The following is an 18,048-nucleotide window of genomic DNA, read 5'->3' on the forward strand; positions in this document are numbered from 1 at the left end:
CCGTCCAATTGCTTGTGTTTATTGTGGCAATTTATAGCAAACGATCTTTTATCTGCCAGTGGGAGGAAGAAAAAGACTCCATTTTTGCTACCAAACCGGCCCCGTAGATACTTTTTCATGCTGCAATTTTGCTGCGGCGTGAGTTATGTTCCAGGCGTCGGACACAGAAGTGGCCGTCCCAAACCCCGAAAGCTCCCCGGCCAGTGATGAACTGCATCCGGGTGGCATAACCGGCAAACAAATTGCACCGCACCACGCACTGGTACAATCATTTTTATCTCACGTCAGTACACGGAGACACACAGTGTGCGAGAAGGAGAACGAAGAGTAGGTCTACCAACAACAACAAAAAAGTGATACCAAAACAGCATCCCACATGCATTCGTCAGGGAAACCAGCCAGCGGGTTGGCTCCGGTGCAGTAGGGATAGAAGATCTGCCAGGATGTTGAGGTTTAGGAGCTACATAAAATCGCGTGGTTTTGCGTCCCATCAGGGAGTCGGTTTCATCGAGCCGTCAAACGATACGGGAGGTTTAGTGCACAAGCGGGAAGCGACAACGATGCCAAACAACGCTGGTCAAAGTTCGACCCGCCAGTGTGTTATGATGATGCTCATGGGCCGGCGGAACTGGACCATAAATCTCTCAGCATTAGACGATTGAACCGGGTGATCAGGGTTCTTTTTTTCGGTTTTGAGATCAGCAGAAGAATGTATGGTGCATTTTGTGAGCTTAAAACATAATTTGTTTGCTTAACTGACATCGAAACAAAATAAAAATGTTGGATTCAATTATGTTCAGAAGATATTTATGCGTGAATCTGAAGTATTACTTTAAATTGTATGTAATTAGAAATTACATACCCGCAGGCGCAAAATGTAGAACGCCTAAATGTTTGCAAAACTTAATTGCATTTTATTATACAATGACGACATTCTTGCTATGAGTTGTCAACGCGAAACATTAATTAAGAGATCAAAATAACACATTTTCTTGAAATTAAAATCCACCTTTACAACTCTCCCAATTGCTGTACATGAATTGTTTCGGCCATAAAAGCTTGCCATGTGTACCACATTCCTGTATCACGATTTTTTTTTTTGTGTCGGCAGATTTCTTTACTCTACGCCTTGCGCAGGTAGCTTCGAACAATCCATTCTTTCACCCACTGCTGAGGATAATTATTTCATTCCACTAAACTATTCCACCCCCACGCGGCGTGGCCGGCCCGTAAATTTCGCCCCAAACTCGAACTGCAACACAAAACAGTGAATAGCCCACAAAGCGCTGGCGAAACGGTTTATCGACATAATCCTGTTTTGTTCCGTAAATTGATCGAACCAATAAGTCTCAGAGTTATTTATTTTTAATCTTTTCTCTCCTTTACAACCCGAACCGTGGGACGGTGGCGTACGGTGGGCCCGCTGGGCAACCGGACCACCTCGCGTGCCGAGGCCCATGTCTCCATGTCTTGGAAATCCGTTTTGCCAGGTCCAGGGGAAACCTTTGCACAATTGCACGGCAACACAAAGGTACTCCAGAAAGCGAGCAAGCAAGCCTGTGCGGGATAATCGCTCGAGGGTCCAGGATCGTGATTGTTTGCTGAAGAAAGGATCGTCGGTGTGTCGGGAAGGGAAGGTGTGAGTTGCCTGTTCAAGAGGAGCAAGGAACGAGGACGGTTCGTGCAAATAAATTGCTCGGTCGTTAAAATGTCGTTCGATCAGGCCAAAGGTTCCGCTAGGGCGGGGTAGGTCAAATCAATTCAACGGTCATCCAACAAAACGATACAATACCTTCTTCCGCTACCTCGGACGAAGGAAACTGGAACTGCAAAAAAAAAGGACGAGAAAACATGCACTTGCTCGCTGGCGGTGGGCCACAATTGTGTACGGTACGGTCCGTTCGTTGCAAAAATCTCGATATGCTGGTGGATAGCGATTGTGTCCGATGAATTGGTCCGTGGAAGTACTACCGGTAATTGATGGGGTGATTTAGTGCCCAGATCGTTGGTTGAGTGTCAAATGTACTGTTGTGGTCTGTGGGGCAAGAATAGGCTGAACTTTGAATCGGTTCACTTGTATTCGTAGTTGCGACTCGGATGTAAGTACAGTTGGGTGAGGTACTTTTTTATCTCTCTCTTTCTCCTCGACAAGCAAAAGTAATTAAAGAAGCACTTTTTTGGTAAATCACACAGAAAAGATTAAATTTCTCAACATCCCTTCACAGTATCAGCACAAGCTGTAAGTTGCATGGTGAGCTACACGCGAAAGAAATAACATTCTATCGAACATGCAATTCTGATAATTTTACACCAAAGACACGATCCACACGCCCGCTGTCGCTGCTAGGATTTTGCAGCAGTGCGCAAACTTTTCCCACCAGCGCAGCTTCAAACCGCCGATCCACCAACCGCCGGGCCGGAGGGATGTGCAAGGGGTTAAAATTTGCATTCTCGACTCTTATCCTCGGGTGCCATCTGTTTGAAGGATATGCAAAACTTTGCCAAACCATTATGGGCGGAAATTGTTGACAATATTTCATCTGTTTCTTGGTAAGCTTTAAGAAAGAGGGCAAGGCTTGAGCAAAATTGAAAAAGTTTTTTCCCCTTTCGCTATGCTGCACTGGCACCGCGGAAGGCGGACTGTTTTCTTTTGGTCCCCGGTTTGCTGCTACCTCCTCATCCACCAAATCTCGACGGACGCACAGACAGGACAGGGTGTGCGCGGTTGATAGGCACACGGGCAAAATGGAACACACTCACACCTTCTTGGGGCAGGGCGCTGGAATCGTTTCTGTATTTTTAACTCGCCCGCTTTCGACCCATATTTCACAAGTTTTATCTGATCTGTACTGATGGTTGCGATGGTGGCTGGGTTTTGGTGTCGGACGTCGGACGTGAACGTTTCACGATGCTACACGGGGCGTGTTTGCGCACGGGCGCCATGCCACGGCGTAAGGCCTACCCATAATTCGTCATTTTCACGTAGAATGAATTTATCTTTCTTTCTAAGCATTTTCTGCCGGGTCGTTTGGTGCTGGCTAGTGGGACGGGCTGTCGGGACGGTTTTTGGTTCGGTATGGGTCAATGTGAACGAATGTGTGCCGGGTTGAAGGTGGGCATGATTATGGCCCAGTAAAGTAAAGACCATTATTTTGATGTTAAATGTGTCAATTATGTGTATAAATCGAACAATGCTTTTGAAAGGTGCATTATATCAAGGCATGACTGTTGAACTATAATGCAAAAAGCACGAATATCGGTAAATCTATACACTGTCTCAAAACAGCTTTTGTCAAGTGGTTGACAGTAGTTTTTGTTGTTTAGGTACATTGTTGAATATTCACTGAATAAACATTGAATCAAAATTGTATTCCTTTCGAGGAATGTTGGGAAACTGCTAGAATAAATAGCGTGATATTTTCTTTCATTTCTATCTACCCAGAATTATTTACGATTCTTTCCTAGGACATGCAGGTTTCGCAAGTAGCAAGATGATATCTATTAGTTTATTGTACTCAGTTCGAGGAACTGTTTCCTCAATCATCCCATTCCTGTTGGCTAGTGCAAGAAGGAAGGTACCACAAAAAATGCGAACAATGACTGATTACTTCCAAATGGCACAACTTCACTGTAACGAAATCTTTCCCACTATGTAGCCATACCCGTCCACGCTCTCTTTCCCCTTACTGAGTACTGCGTAATCAACCACATTGTGTGCACCCCGGCAGCTTCTGGGCGACGGAAGCATACAATTCCAATGTTGACGACTACGATACGGCCCGCTGGTCTTGTGTTTGACTTCCCCACTGTCCCACTGTACGGTGGCACTTCAAATGCTGACGGCATTTGCATTACTTCAAAGGAGTGGAGTGGCTTCCAGCGCACTCGGAACATCGTAGTAAATGTATTCTCCCTCGTCCTAGCCGCTCCTGCTTTTGCGGAAGCGTCAGTGCCCATTTTCCGGATGAATGTTGAGCTCATTTCCGCCTCAGTACCCGATTGAATGGCTGGAAGCTGGAAGGCCAGCATATAAACCCACCGGCCTCCTACCCAGGGTCAACCGATATCGAACGCAACCGAGGCGTCCACTTGTTTGTTATTCTTAGTTTATATATTTACCCTCAAGCGTGTCTTAATCGGAACGAAGATTTATATCGGCCTCGGTGTTAATTCTCTTTAGAGCAATCTACCGAGGATAGAGAAGAAAACTGAAGCGAAAACGGGGTGCGATAAAAATCTCAATAAGCGCGAGGAGAGACGAACAGAGACTTTTCCTTCGATGTGGCCATAAATCAAACATAAGGAGCTTCTTAAAAGCTTTTGATCGAAAGTGCGGTGGAAAAATGCTTCACCGGAGCATTGATTGATTTCGTGGTCATAGTCAATAAATGGTTTCTAACGATCCGTTGGGGATTTGCCGGAAGGATCGTTCTGCTAAAGGAAGCGATACATTTTGTTTACTGTGCAAGGCTTTTTTCTCTTTGTTAAAAGGGGTTCAAAAGGAAAGGATAGATGAAATGTGTTAGTTTCAATCGAGAGGTTTATGTTTTAAAGCATGCAATATTAGCAATAGGGAAGTTGAGGGGTTTCTGATTCAGATCCCCAAACTAATTCCAAATCATTAGCCTGATGTGTTTTATAAAAACGGTTCTTAGATGTGCCAGTCGAGTTTGAACAATTATGCGCCTGTCAGTATGCAATCTGGCTAACAAAACCGGATCTTGTACATTTCGCGTAGTAAGATTACTTTATTACGCTGCTATTAACTCCATGTAGAACGCCGCGAACAAGACAGCCAAATGAGAACGGGCTATTAAATCATGTTCTCCGACGCTTGCCTTTCCGCATACTATTCTCGGGACATTATACGCTCGAATAGACTTTGCCATTTCATGTCAGTTTGAAAACACTCAGAAAGTGACGCAGTGTTTGTAGAGAGCACGGGGAACAGCATTCGCGCGGCATGTGCAACCACACAACGAACTGCAGCTCACTGCAGTTTATTTGTATCTTCACTGCATCGCGCAGCCCGCACAGCCGCAGCTCAGTTGATAACGTTTCAAAGAGATAATACCGCTCGCTTTGTGCAGCCGTCTGCAGCTCTTTTGCTGGCACGACAGTCTCCGTGCCTGTCTAATTGTTTATCGCCCCAGTAAAAGGGTGGGCTGTGTATAGTTCGAGGCCATTTGCTCGTATAAATATGTGAACGGTACCCAGTGTTAAGCCACTTACTCGAACCGCTTTTCATGGCGCGCTTCTGTCAAATCTGACCTCAAATCCGGTCCACTACCTTTCTCCACTTTCCATATTGCCACCGTCTACGAGCAAAAGCTGAAGTGAAGTGTTTTGAGCAGTGCATTTCAAACGCGCAAAGCTCGTCAAGCGAATGTGATAGGATGAAGATGGTGGTGGGGAATTGTGTAGCGTCGTTTGTTGATGAAGTGGTGGCTTCGGGCGAGTCCTATTACTGCCCGATGCTCTTGTGCTGGAAGCTATTGATGTTGTGGAGTTGCATCAAAGGCAAGCATTTGGGCATATCGTAGCAATGGCGTACCGTTTGAGTGTAGGAAAGCAGTAACAGACAAGCAGCAGGAATTTGATAATGATAAGTATCGACATATTTGCTGTGGTTGGCTTAAAAGTTCCTCGATACGAAAGCGTCACGGCAAAATTCGAATGAATATCTTTGGTGAAATTTCACATCTGACTGGGCTTAGCCTCTGAGAAATGATTTGGATAATCTAGTCACTGTTAAAATATGTTTGCATGTGAGACCACCTGGGGCAATCAGGGGACGGTGAAGCGCACCATTCCAGGACCGGTCTGGCACCGGTAGTTAACTGATATAATTATCTACATCCATAAACCATCCCGTTGCTTTAGGGACGTTTTATTTTTGCCTGTCGAGAGAAACGAGACACTCATGAGACTGTTTTTTTTTTGCCTGGCTCCAGCTCGGTGTCTCGTCAGCGACGGTGGCTGTGACAACATAATTATCGTATAATACCAGATAATTCTAGCATAATGGAGTTTGGGTTATGGCGCTGCCTCAGTTGAGACAGCCATACTCACACACACACACACATCCGCACAAAGAGCTGGTGTCGTTTGATATAGGTATTACAGTGATTGGAGATCGCACAAGCAGAGCCGTCTCGCATGGAGAGTTATCGTTAAAATGGTATTTTTGGATTTAACTTTTCAAGCATGCGTTTGAGCTACGTTTGGAGAGGAATGTACTTGAACCCACCAAATGCAAAATAGGTTATAGTTTTCCTTTAATTGGATTTTGGAACGATTGTGGTAACGGAAATGTGTATAATTTTTGAAACTATCTGTTTAAAAAAATGAACGTGTATGTTTAGTTCAACTGATTGAACAACCAGGCGTCTCCATTTCAAAAGTACTGGGCGTCTCCATGATACGGCTATGGAGAAAAGAAATGGTTCAAAATAGAACACAAAACATGTCCAAATAACGATAGTAGACATTTCAGGTGTCTCAATGCAATGAACCTTCCATAAAAGAGATATTCATGCTAATTAAAAACAAAAAAAAATGTTTCCTCAACCACTAGCCCGATTTCTCTGTCTTTTGTTCCTCTGCGTCGGCTGCAAACGTTTCCAGCTATCCATTCAATCATTCGTAAGCCAAACGCCAAAAGGCCAAGAGCAAGAAAAATAGAAGCTAACCACACGCAAAACATCACTCATCCGTTTTACCAGCACAGCCTTCAAAAACCCCTGGAACTGGCCCGTGCACACCATGAACGTATTGGAAACACGAACAAAAAAAAACCCCTCTACACTGGAATACTCGATTCAGGAACTTGGCAATTTACGAATCACGTCCTTCCGGCTTCAATCAGGACTGCTAGCAGCAGGCCGGACGTGACGGAATTCACATGGATTGGTTTTGCGTATGGGCCACTGAGCATATTGGCGCATGATATGGCCGACATCTTTCCGAGCGATGATCAAGCAAACCTCTCAGCAAAATTTGAAATCAACCCAATTGCGAAGGAAGATCCGAACGGTTCGTATTTTCATCCAGGAAGGAAAGGGATGATCAAAAACCGCCGGTAAAAAGACGGCTGCCACTCGTTATGGCCTGAAATTGTTCGCTAACCGCCCGACAAAAAATGCCCCTTTTTTGTTGCCAATGAATGGGAACCAAATCTGCCATATTGGAAAAGTAATAATTTTTGCAAAAAGCTTGAGTAAAAAAAATGAAAAGACTATTCGTTTCATGCACTCTTCTTTTTTTACAAGGATTTATTTTCCAAAACCATACAGCCACATCAAAATGCCGTGTCAAACACGGTCCATTGCAGGTCAGTCGAAACACGAGAATTTATATTACTAATTTGTCTCAATCACTGATGGCAAACAAATCTAATGATGAACCCATTAAGGGATAAACGGTCCGGGGCGAAACAAAGATGACGGTATTAATTAGCACAGGTCGTCTTGAATATCCATCTCAACGGACGCTTGCCGCTACCGGTCAACTCGATTCATTCACGTGATGGTACGAAACGTCGTGTATTACGTGGCCCGGGAGAGGGGGGAAAAAGCTACGGCAAAACGGTTCTGTTACAAATGGGTCTGTTTTTGTTGCCTTTCGCTTCGTCCGCTTTGGTAGCGGTTGATAGTGCCATGGTGCGGATTAGTCGGGGTGCCGCGAGGGGAAGGTTAAAGTAGGGTAACATAGCCCGTGGCCGATTACTTTTACTTCCGGCTACATTGACGGCATCGGAAAACCGACAATATTGATCTCACTTTATCACTTCAGTCCTCAGGCCCGCTTCAACAGGTCAGTGGAGGCGGAGAATCGTTGCAGCCGAACAGGAAATTAAACGGGTCCAACGTTTCTTATGTTTGTAGTCTGCTAATCGAACAAAACAGCTTGTTTTTGTTGTGCTGGTTAGTTTGGTGAATGTTTACAGCCACTCTTGCCTTTCCGATTTACTGCGCACAATGTCGACAAATTGTCAGCGATTGCGTTTGCATAAAATCGTTTGAAATTGGGTAACGAAAGAAAGGTAGTTTGATGAAAATAAAAAGATTCTATGTAGAATATAAAATGCAAATAGAACAACATAACAAGCAAAGGTCCTTCTTGGAATGTAGACACAATGTAAAACCGGTGAAGAGGTGGTGAGAAAAGTCTTTTGATTCATAGAACTTTTTCCTTTGATTGATAATTTTAGCACAAAGAGCATAATTTCCGGGCAAGTTCTACAAACCAGTGAAATTACACAAAAATACGCGTGAGATTTCGTTTTTATTTGATGGGTTCGATGAAATGTAAAAGCACAGATGATATGAGTAACCAGAATATCAATTCGCTGCAAGGCAATTTTAAACAAATTATGTTTCATTTTATGGCTTCTTTCGATTAATCTCTCGAATAATAGTTAGTCATAAATAAACAATATTAGCCGGCATCGCGAATAAATGAACTCTTTTTAACAGTCGTTTAAAGTTCATTTTGGTTTAACCGAGTTCATTTGTTGTTCATTCCTGTTAAAATAATCGACCGTCAAAACAGTTAACGACTGCTCGATATCGCATATAGGCAAACACGGGGAAAAAATTCGAGCAGTATAATTAAACGACTGTTAATTTGTATCGCGTACGCTCTTGACAGTCGTTTGTTTAACGACGGCATAGGACCAGTCGTTAAAATTAACAAATGAACTCAATGCATTCGCGATGCCATATTCTAGCAATTTTTAACGACTCTGGTTAATTTTTAACGACTGTTAATTTTAAACCAATTCTTTCGCGATACCAGCTATTGTTTCAAAATCAAAAACATAAAGTAGCTCGAAACGCCTACATATATGCAATCTGCTTTACTAATCATTATTCCTTCCACCAAGGAAATGAAATATTTCAAACAAATTAAATATTTTAAGTTTCGTTGTCTCTTTATTGACAGTATAATTGAAAAGGAAAATCAAATTACCTGTAAAAACAAACCAAACTGGTTGCGGTGTAGTGTATCATGCTTAAAACCAGCCGCTCCATTTAAGCACAAACACTTTATTACCAATTAACAGACAGTGAACGGGTTGTTCATCCTGCGTATCATCGAGCAAAACCAAATTGCACGGTAATGTACCAAGCACCGTCAGCGAGGTAGACACCAAAACTGGACAGTCCACACACACACACACACACACACACACACACACACACACACACGAAATGGTCCCAAAAGAACGTCATCAACATCGCCGAGCCCCGCGCCCCATCTTATGCGGCTTATTTATGTGCATGAAAAATATTGCAAACGATATAAATCAACCGATCAATCAATCACCGCATCAGTGCCCTGGCTCCATTGCGCCCACACAACTCGTTCATGCCAGGGCAAACTGGCCGGTCGGCAATGATAATTTTTGGCCCCATCCTTTCGGTACCAATCCTCTCTTTGGCCCGGCATTCACATCAATCTGTATTCTGCCATTCGGTCAACCGGCAACGGGCAGCTGAAACTGAATGAACCACCATTGTCCCGAAAAGCTTGCGCTGACCTACAGCCAGCAGGCATGGGTTCATAAGCGATGCGACAAAATTCCATTTATCTCCTTAATGATGTGGTTTCATCATTTTCCCGGCGAGTGAAATGGATGCGTTAACCAGCTTACGCAAATGCGGCTTTGGGGCGACATGGGCAGAGGCTACCGGGGTACAGAGGGTGTGGAAGAATTCAATTCTCCAATCTCATAACAATGCTGATTACAAGAATGTTGGGCAATAGACACCATCAACAACAAAAACACGATAAATAACGGCGGACACAGCAAATCGCCTTTCTTTAAGCTTGTTTTGTAAATGTGATCAATGAAGCTCGTGAATTGAGCTCTGTGGACGTGGGTTTAGGATAGCCGCAGCTTAACTATGCATAGAATGAAATGAATTTAATCTGAGAATTTTATCAACAAATGCACTGGTTTGAAGTAACTTTTAACCGGGCTTTAAATTCTATTATTTCAAAGAATGCGAAACAAAGGGTTTTAAAAATAGTATTATACTCATATTTTAGGTGTTTTTAACATAGCTCAGCTTTAAATAAATCCACCGAGCAGGTTAAATGCATGATGAAAAGCTACACTTTTTGCTGCTGCCCCGTTCTAAAATGGGTTGCATTTTATTCACATTGAACTTTACGCTCGCGCTCCAATTTTATGGCACGCAAACAAACCTGCCTTTTTTGCAAACAAAATTCACGGTCGCCACCCTGCAACGGATTCAATTTACCAGCTGATCTGGGTAGGTTTTGCATTGCATTACGGTTGTTGCATCCCTCATACAGGTTGTGCAACGCATAAGGATTGCATGCAGCGTGCGCTTCATTTTTTCGCTGCTCCTGTTAATTTCGACATTGCGTTCCATTTTTTCCTTCACATGTTCCTGCTGTTTTCATTTCGTTTTATCTTCTTTTGTGATCTTCTCTACGCTCTCTCCATTGCTGTTCTGCTTCGTCGACGGCTACCTGCTAGGTTGTAGGTGCATTAATGGATGATTGCACATTGGTAAGGGTGAAAAAAAAATGGGAAGAACAAAAATCGCACCGTTAAATCAATATTTATGTTCCATTTCACCCGCGTTGGTGTGCTCGCTGTGTTGTAGTGCCCTGTAGTTTTGGGTTTGGTACACCGGAGAGTTTTTTCTACCACTACTCGTGAGAGTGATTATTTTAAATAGGCTAGCGATGCAACATTTGAACGTATGGATGAAAAGATACATGAAACACGAACCACTAGATAGTCCAAAATAATGTGCGTACAAGGACAATGCTGGCAGTCGTTCTTTTTGATGCGTCGTATTCATTTAATTTAATTATTTTTCCTGTGCTTTATTGTTTGGCATGTGTAGCCAACAACGTACAACTCCCAACATTTGTTAACCAGCATAAATGAATAAATAGTAAATATATAGTGCGATTGATTTGACCAATCATTAAATAGTGTTTCAAACAAAGTTGTAACATGTTCGTAAATAATGGTTTACAGCTTAAACGATAACTTTCAAAACGCCTACAGGTATGCAATCTGCTTAACAAAACCAGCATTCATAAAATCGTTGTTGGAATACTGTATGTACTTAGCAACGATCTTCACCGCATCCAGAGGCTTCCATTTCTCCTCCCTGTTGGCTTTTAATAAGCAGCAGCAGAACCCGTTTCCACGCAAGATGCTTCAACCTTCCGGACCACATTCTTCACCATTGCTAATGCCTTCCTTTAATGTGCCACAGCTTAAGTGCGATTAAAGTGGTGAGATCAATTTGTGCACGCTACACACTGCCCGTCCCGCTCGATCAGTGAGATTTGTGAAAGTCATTCCGGTTAATGGTGAGGTTGGTGAAACCAATCACCATCCTGCGTGCTTCTGCGATGCTTTTTGTTTGCAGCAATTTTCCCTCTTCCGCTACACTGTGCGAAGGAAGGTACAAACAAAACCAAAAAAAAACGAATGATAAACCTGTTGAGGATGTAACTAAACGAGACTATTATGGGTGTTGTTTTGTTGAGACGGGCAGTAACCAACTACCGGAATGGAACTGTAATCGCGTTGGGGGCCAGTTTTGTGGTTTTAATGTGACGGCCCGCTTTTTGTGCGAATCGGTTACAGAGATTTCTGAGCTGCCTGACATACCTTCAATGTTAGTAAACAAAAAGACGAAAAAACTAAATGAAATGTAATATTTACGAAACTTTACCCACTAGCACAGGGTTTTTGAAGCCACACAGCAGCGAGTATTGCAAGTTTGTTAGCCGTTCGTGTTTTTTTGCCACTGCCGCATTTCACTATGGAATAAAATAAAACCACCAACATGAAAGCACCACAGAGCTTCCCGGCCCCCCCTTTGCTTAACACATTTGTTTTTTGTTCCAGCAAGCATTTCAAATATTATGAAACAGGTTTGGTGTTTGGTTGTTGGTTCTCCCGGACACCATGGCGCGACGCTTTCACGGCGATGGCCGCACGGCGCTCTGACAGCATAAGGCTCGAACGAGTTTTTGGCGTAAATTGGCTTGGTTTCAATTTCTGCTGAAACATGCTGGCCCGCTTTGCTCGGCGGCTTGCGGTTTGCACAGAAGATGGTCATTTTTTGTTCGCTCTCTCTACTATCACACGTATCTCACGTGGGATTTTCCTTTCAGTCCCGATTCGTAGCACGTTTTGCTTCGGGAGACTCGTGTGTGTGTGTGTGTGTGTGTGTGTGTGTGTGTGTGTGTGTGTTGTAGAAAGTTTCATACCCGTGGACGGGGTCGAAACGGTCCATTGTTCTCATCAAACGGACTTGCGGGAAATGGAAACTGTGGAATGGCTAATTGTCAAACAGAGCCGAATCCAGCGCAGGAAAGTGTTCGGTATGTGATCTTGGTTGGCTGTTGCTCCGGTTGTTCGGTTTGAGGAGGTCACATGTTTGCCGATGGCATTTTTTTTATCTATCGATTGAATTGAAGGAGCTGTTGTAGCTATTCGAAACTGTCTGTCTGCAATGGTAGCAGGAACAAAAAACAGGAACTGAAATTACGTATAAATAATTTAAAATCATGTAGATCGAATACAATGCAAAGCAAACGCGGGCATAAACTCATTAACGCGTACCTTTGACGGATGACTTTTGGCCGCCGCTTGCCGATAACGGGACAGCAGCAAATCTCACGCCAAGGTCGATACGGTGACGCGTCACAAATCCCCCAACGGTATCGGGCGTTATTTCCGCTCGATAATTTAATCTTTCAATTTATCTGCTGAAAACATTTCCGCGGTGCAAATGAAATTAGTTACAACAAATTATCAACTTTTGCCATTTTGCCAGCCACCGATGGCTGCGAGCCGGTGTAGCTGAGTTTGTGTATGTGTGTATGCTTGTGTCTGCACCAAGAGGCACCAGGAGCAGCGTGTTTTGCCCGCAAACGGCGTGGTGTAGCAGCGGGAATGGAAATATGAATAAATTATGCTCACGCAGCATCCGACCATACCGGGCGGCATGCTCGTACGCCTGTAGGATGCAACTTTATTACGTCGCTATTTTCAACCGCAAAACGAAATAAATGTGTGCTCCTGCTACAATTTTGGGCCTCTTTTTAAAAGGAATCATCTGTGTACAGTTGTTGTTTCTTCGTATTGCGTAAAAAATAGCATTTGTTTTCGCGGAAGCTTTCCTAAATTTTTGACCTGTTTTTACATGGAATCATCTTAGCAAAATTGTTGTTTCTTTGAATTGACTGACGAAATCGAATCATTTTCATGGTAGTCTTTAAAAAAAGGTGTCCCAAAATTTAAATGTAAATTTAAAATTTAGTCCTAAATTTTATATTACAAAAAATACAATCTCAAAAGCCTGCCATACAAATTATAAACTTTCAAAATGACATAACACACAACGGAGCGGGGAACTCTCCATTTAAAGCGATCATCACCGTCCAACCTGCCCAAGTAGGCAGGCAGAATCAATCAATGCCGTACAGGAATAATTTTCCGCATCACTTCCGCCACAAATAACGATGCAACGGGCGCTGTTAAAAGTGTGCTCTTACCGTTTGATTTATGACCACAACCTCCGACAGGACATTTATATCGGGTTCAGTTCTATTCTTTTTTTTTAACGCTCATTTTTAGCCATCCGCTGTTTTCCATCATCTCTGTGCAGGTTACGGCTCGAGGAAGTTCGAGTCTTGTCTTGCGTTGGTTCTTTTCTTTTGCTTTCGTCTGTTATAGACTTTAAGTGAAAGGCGCCTATAAATCTTCCCCCAGATTGAGCCCACATTTGATCTTTCGAGGGTGCGTGGCCGGAAGAATCGGGCTTGAACTTTGGCTTTAAAGAAGTGTGTGAGTGTCATTGTGCAAAACCAAGAAAATAAAAAAATAGAATGGATTTGCTCTTGTAGAAGGTAGCCGTAACACGATAAGCTTAATGTTTGTCGCCCATATGATATGGTGTGCTAGGGCGGTTTGCTATTTCTTTTTAATGTTCGGAGCGTAATTGAAGATGACAATGAACAGGTGGTGTAGGTCGAAGCATTAACCATCGTCGTGCGGCATTCAAGGGCGTGTGATATGATGCGTTGCATACCTTTCGGGTGAGGAATGTTAAGCGCTGGTGGCATACAACCCGGGCGCTGGCAGGTGCAAACTAACCCAACTGTACACGTGTACGTGTGTGGGATGGTTCGATGCAAAAAAAAACCCAAACTGAATTAGCTTTTGATTAGTGGTTAGCTCAAATAGCATCGGCGGTACGATTGTTCGCGAAGCTTGGCACACAGGCGCCGAGTTGCTGGATGAAACGAATAAAATAGGGAGGGTTTAGTGTTCGGATTGTGGTCGGTAGTTGTTATCCTGTACCGTTTTATTCGCAACATTTGACAGGTGAGCTTCGAGCCGTGATCGAACAACCCCATCATCATCAAAGGTGAAGCACACTCGAAAGTTATTTGACACTCGACGAGAAAATCACGTACGAATGGAAGGGTGCACTTGAGAAGAATATTGTACAACGGTTGAGGTACTTCTTGGTGTTATCCTTAAAAAACTAACCTCAAGTGTTTGATTTTAATTTTGTGTTGTTGCGCAGCCATTAAATAAAAACATTATTTACTCAGCAGCTTCTTTCTGCATCCTGTTACCTTGCGTTTTCATTCGGTACCACTTATTTATCAAAGTCGAAACCTACTTTCTACTTTCTTTCTAATACCATACATTGTACGACGAGCGAACTGGAGCCAAATTTGGCTGGCACAGCTTAACCGGGCGGGTAGGTGATGCATCCAAATTGATAACGAAATTTTAAACCACAAAACAAGGAAAGATTTATTATCTCTGGCAGCTCGGGTAACTATCTCCGGTGTTTGCCGACCCCAGTCCCTCAGCCGACAATCATGAAACCGACTCCCCGATGGGACACAAAACCACGAGGTTTTATGTAGCTGCTAAACCTCAACATTCCTCTCCCCTGCTGCCGGTAAACGTATTGCATGTTGCGACCCCTAGGGCCGAACAGGAGTCATGTGCTGGTGTTTGGTTGCCATTTTTCTAACCATCGTTCACCCTGTATCTGGCTCTCTTTCCTTCTCATTCAAACACACACACACACACACTCGATCTATTGTGACGTGCGATAAAAATGATTGGACCAGTGCATCGTGCGGTGCAATTTGTTTGTCGGTTATGCCACCCGGATGCAGTTCATCACTGCTTTGTGCTACTGCGCTTGAACGCGGGGTTCAAGCGGGATTCTAAAGAGCGCTCTAGCGCCGACCTCAACTCCAACAGAGCCGTTTGAAGTGCACTCAGCAAAACACGGCACGAGAAGCGCCGTTATCATGCCGTCCGTATACATATCTGTACCATTTGTTCAGTGATGTATCAAAATGCGCCTTAAAGTATAGCTTCCCACTCGAAGCAATTAAGCGCCGAAACCGAATCCACTGTTTCGAATGATTTGCAATACTTGTGTGAGAGTTACACTCGCTTTGCTAAAGGAAACGCCCATCAATATCATTAATATCGTAGATCAAGTGTAAAACGTGCAAACCACATTTCACATTTTCTTGCATTTGGCTCGCCCCCACTTCCGCACCCAAGGCAGACAAGACAAGCACCCTTTTTGCGCTTTCGGTGGGTGTAATTTACAAGCGATTACTTTTTAATTATTTTCTCTGTTTATTCACCACCCAACCGTGACCACGAAACAGTGCGCCTGTTTGCTCGCGCATGTGAAGTGTCCAATGTTGCCTCGTTCCGGTACACAAATATTTGCTGGCTATTGGTATTGAGCATAACAATTTGGTGTTTCGATTTCTATGTAGGTCTGTAGGTTTTTTTTTGTGATTTCCATTCCTTCCGGTACGTGATTGTCAAAAGATAGCTATTTTTGGAGGCCTTGGTCATAGGAGAGAGGATCGCTATCGTTTCGTTTATCATTTCGTTAGGGTCGGACATTCGCTGGTTGACTGATAAATATTCATCAGCAAATGACAATATTGACCAATGACGAAAACATTGTGTGCGTATTTTTTTGGGAAGACTGACTTTCGTGGACTTTGGTCACGGGCACGAGCGAATCGTATTAGTGCAAGTAAATAAGGTGAACAAAACAAAAAAGACAGAATGTCAAATTTGTTTAAAGCTGCATGGAATGAACAGTTCTTAAGTTCACACAGTCAGAGAATTTGTGGTTTGGTTGTTATATGCTGGTTGACTAATATTTAAATGGATCCCGAACATTCACACCACTGCATGTTACAATGCCTTTATATTCATGGTCGTGTTCTCTATAAAATATTTATCCGAAAAAGTAATTCATAAGCCATGTCAAATTTCAAACATTCTTCCAGCATATGTCGAAACTGCCAAGCAGGAGCTATGTTTTATAATTCAAACCCTCGCAAAACTGCGGTGCATCTTCTTCAAAATCGCTAACAGTAGCACGGCCTGCAGCCAGAATTTTCGCGTTCAGAAGTTTTTACTCTCTCTCTCTCTCTCTCTCTCTCACTCACTCACTCTCTCTCGCTCTCTCTCTCTCTCTCTCTCTCGCTCACTCTCTCTTTCTCTTATCTCGCCTTACCTTTCTGTATGCAAAGAAATGTCATACTTTTGGCAGCAAAGCAAAGTCACGTCTCGTACCCTAACTAGATCCAGAATATTGTTATTTCGAGTGGTTTTGTTTGGTTGTTAAGGAGGCTCCTCGCGCATCCGAAGTGTGGTAAAGACATATTTCTTTGCACCGTGCAATTGATGTCCAATGCACTCATTCCATGTCTACACACACACACAAGCGTTGGGCAGCGTTGTGCAAGGGAAAGGAATAGTAGCGTTATCTGTGCCGATTCGATAGTGCACAATTTATTTCTCTTTCAGTTTTTTCATTTCATGAAACCAATTTAAGTTGCTGTATCAAAGTTTTTCGCTAGCTTCGTTAAATATGCCAATATGCAAAATATATGGTCACATCAATGTTAGAAGCGTGATGTATTGTAGTTTTGTTCTTATCTGAAGGAACTTGTACATTCTTGGAGCGAGTCAGAAAGTTCTTAAGACAGACAAAACCGATGGTAGGCAAACTAAGTGCTTGATGTTTTATACGAGGTGGAACTACAAGCATTTACTTTAACATCATTCCCATTCTCGACAATCGGTGACAGTCAGAGCAAGCTGTTTGGCGTGATACTTATTTGCGCCTGAACGGTTTCGGTTTCCCACCACCGAAAGCCGATTTCAACACTATCATGAATGCTAATGAAGTGCCATCATTGCAAACATTGCGTACATTACTAGCTCTATCAAATATTCATCAAAGAGGAACACCTTGTACACATGAAACAATGCTGTTGATTGAGGCGTTACCGGTGTAAACACACCACTAACGCGAGCTAATGTAACCCAGCAGCTATGAACTATCATTTCCTGCTGAGAATCTTTGTTAATGCACCATCAGCAAATGGGAAAGATAAATGAACAGCATGCTTGGGACAACCATTAGCCGTGGCGCTTGCATGTTTGATGGCGTTTGCTTGAGGCTACATCTCATCTGTTAAATATCCGTTGGTGAATGCTTTATGCTCATACGCTTGAAGAGTTGTGTTTGCTTGAAATTCATTAAACATTGACGTTTCACTTCATTATGTTCGATGTCCGTTTATGTTGAGCTGAAGCCGAACCGGTTGTAACAAAGCGAACAACTGGCAATGTAGCGAGAATGCTTGTTTTTCAATCCGCCTAAATGTATGCAATTTTTCTAACATTTCATCAGACGCTCGCAGTTTTAATTAATGTTAAAGAACAAAAACACATTTCATGCTCAGACAATGCTCATCAAAACGTGGAACCATCTACGCGAAATTGGCTGACAATGCACCATTATCATAAACACTTCTGGGAAAAATCGGCACGGACGTCTGCTCACACACCAAAGCACCCGCCGGTACACCACCTACTGGTTTCAGTGCGTAAAAACGCGACCATATCACCATGACGCCCCTACCACTAGCTGGGCTTCCTCCAGCGAGCGCAAAATGTTT

This window comes from Anopheles gambiae, chromosome 2 (genome assembly GCF_943734735.2).
Source record: "Anopheles gambiae chromosome 2, idAnoGambNW_F1_1, whole genome shotgun sequence".
NCBI classification, from domain to species: domain Eukaryota; kingdom Metazoa; phylum Arthropoda; class Insecta; order Diptera; family Culicidae; genus Anopheles; species Anopheles gambiae.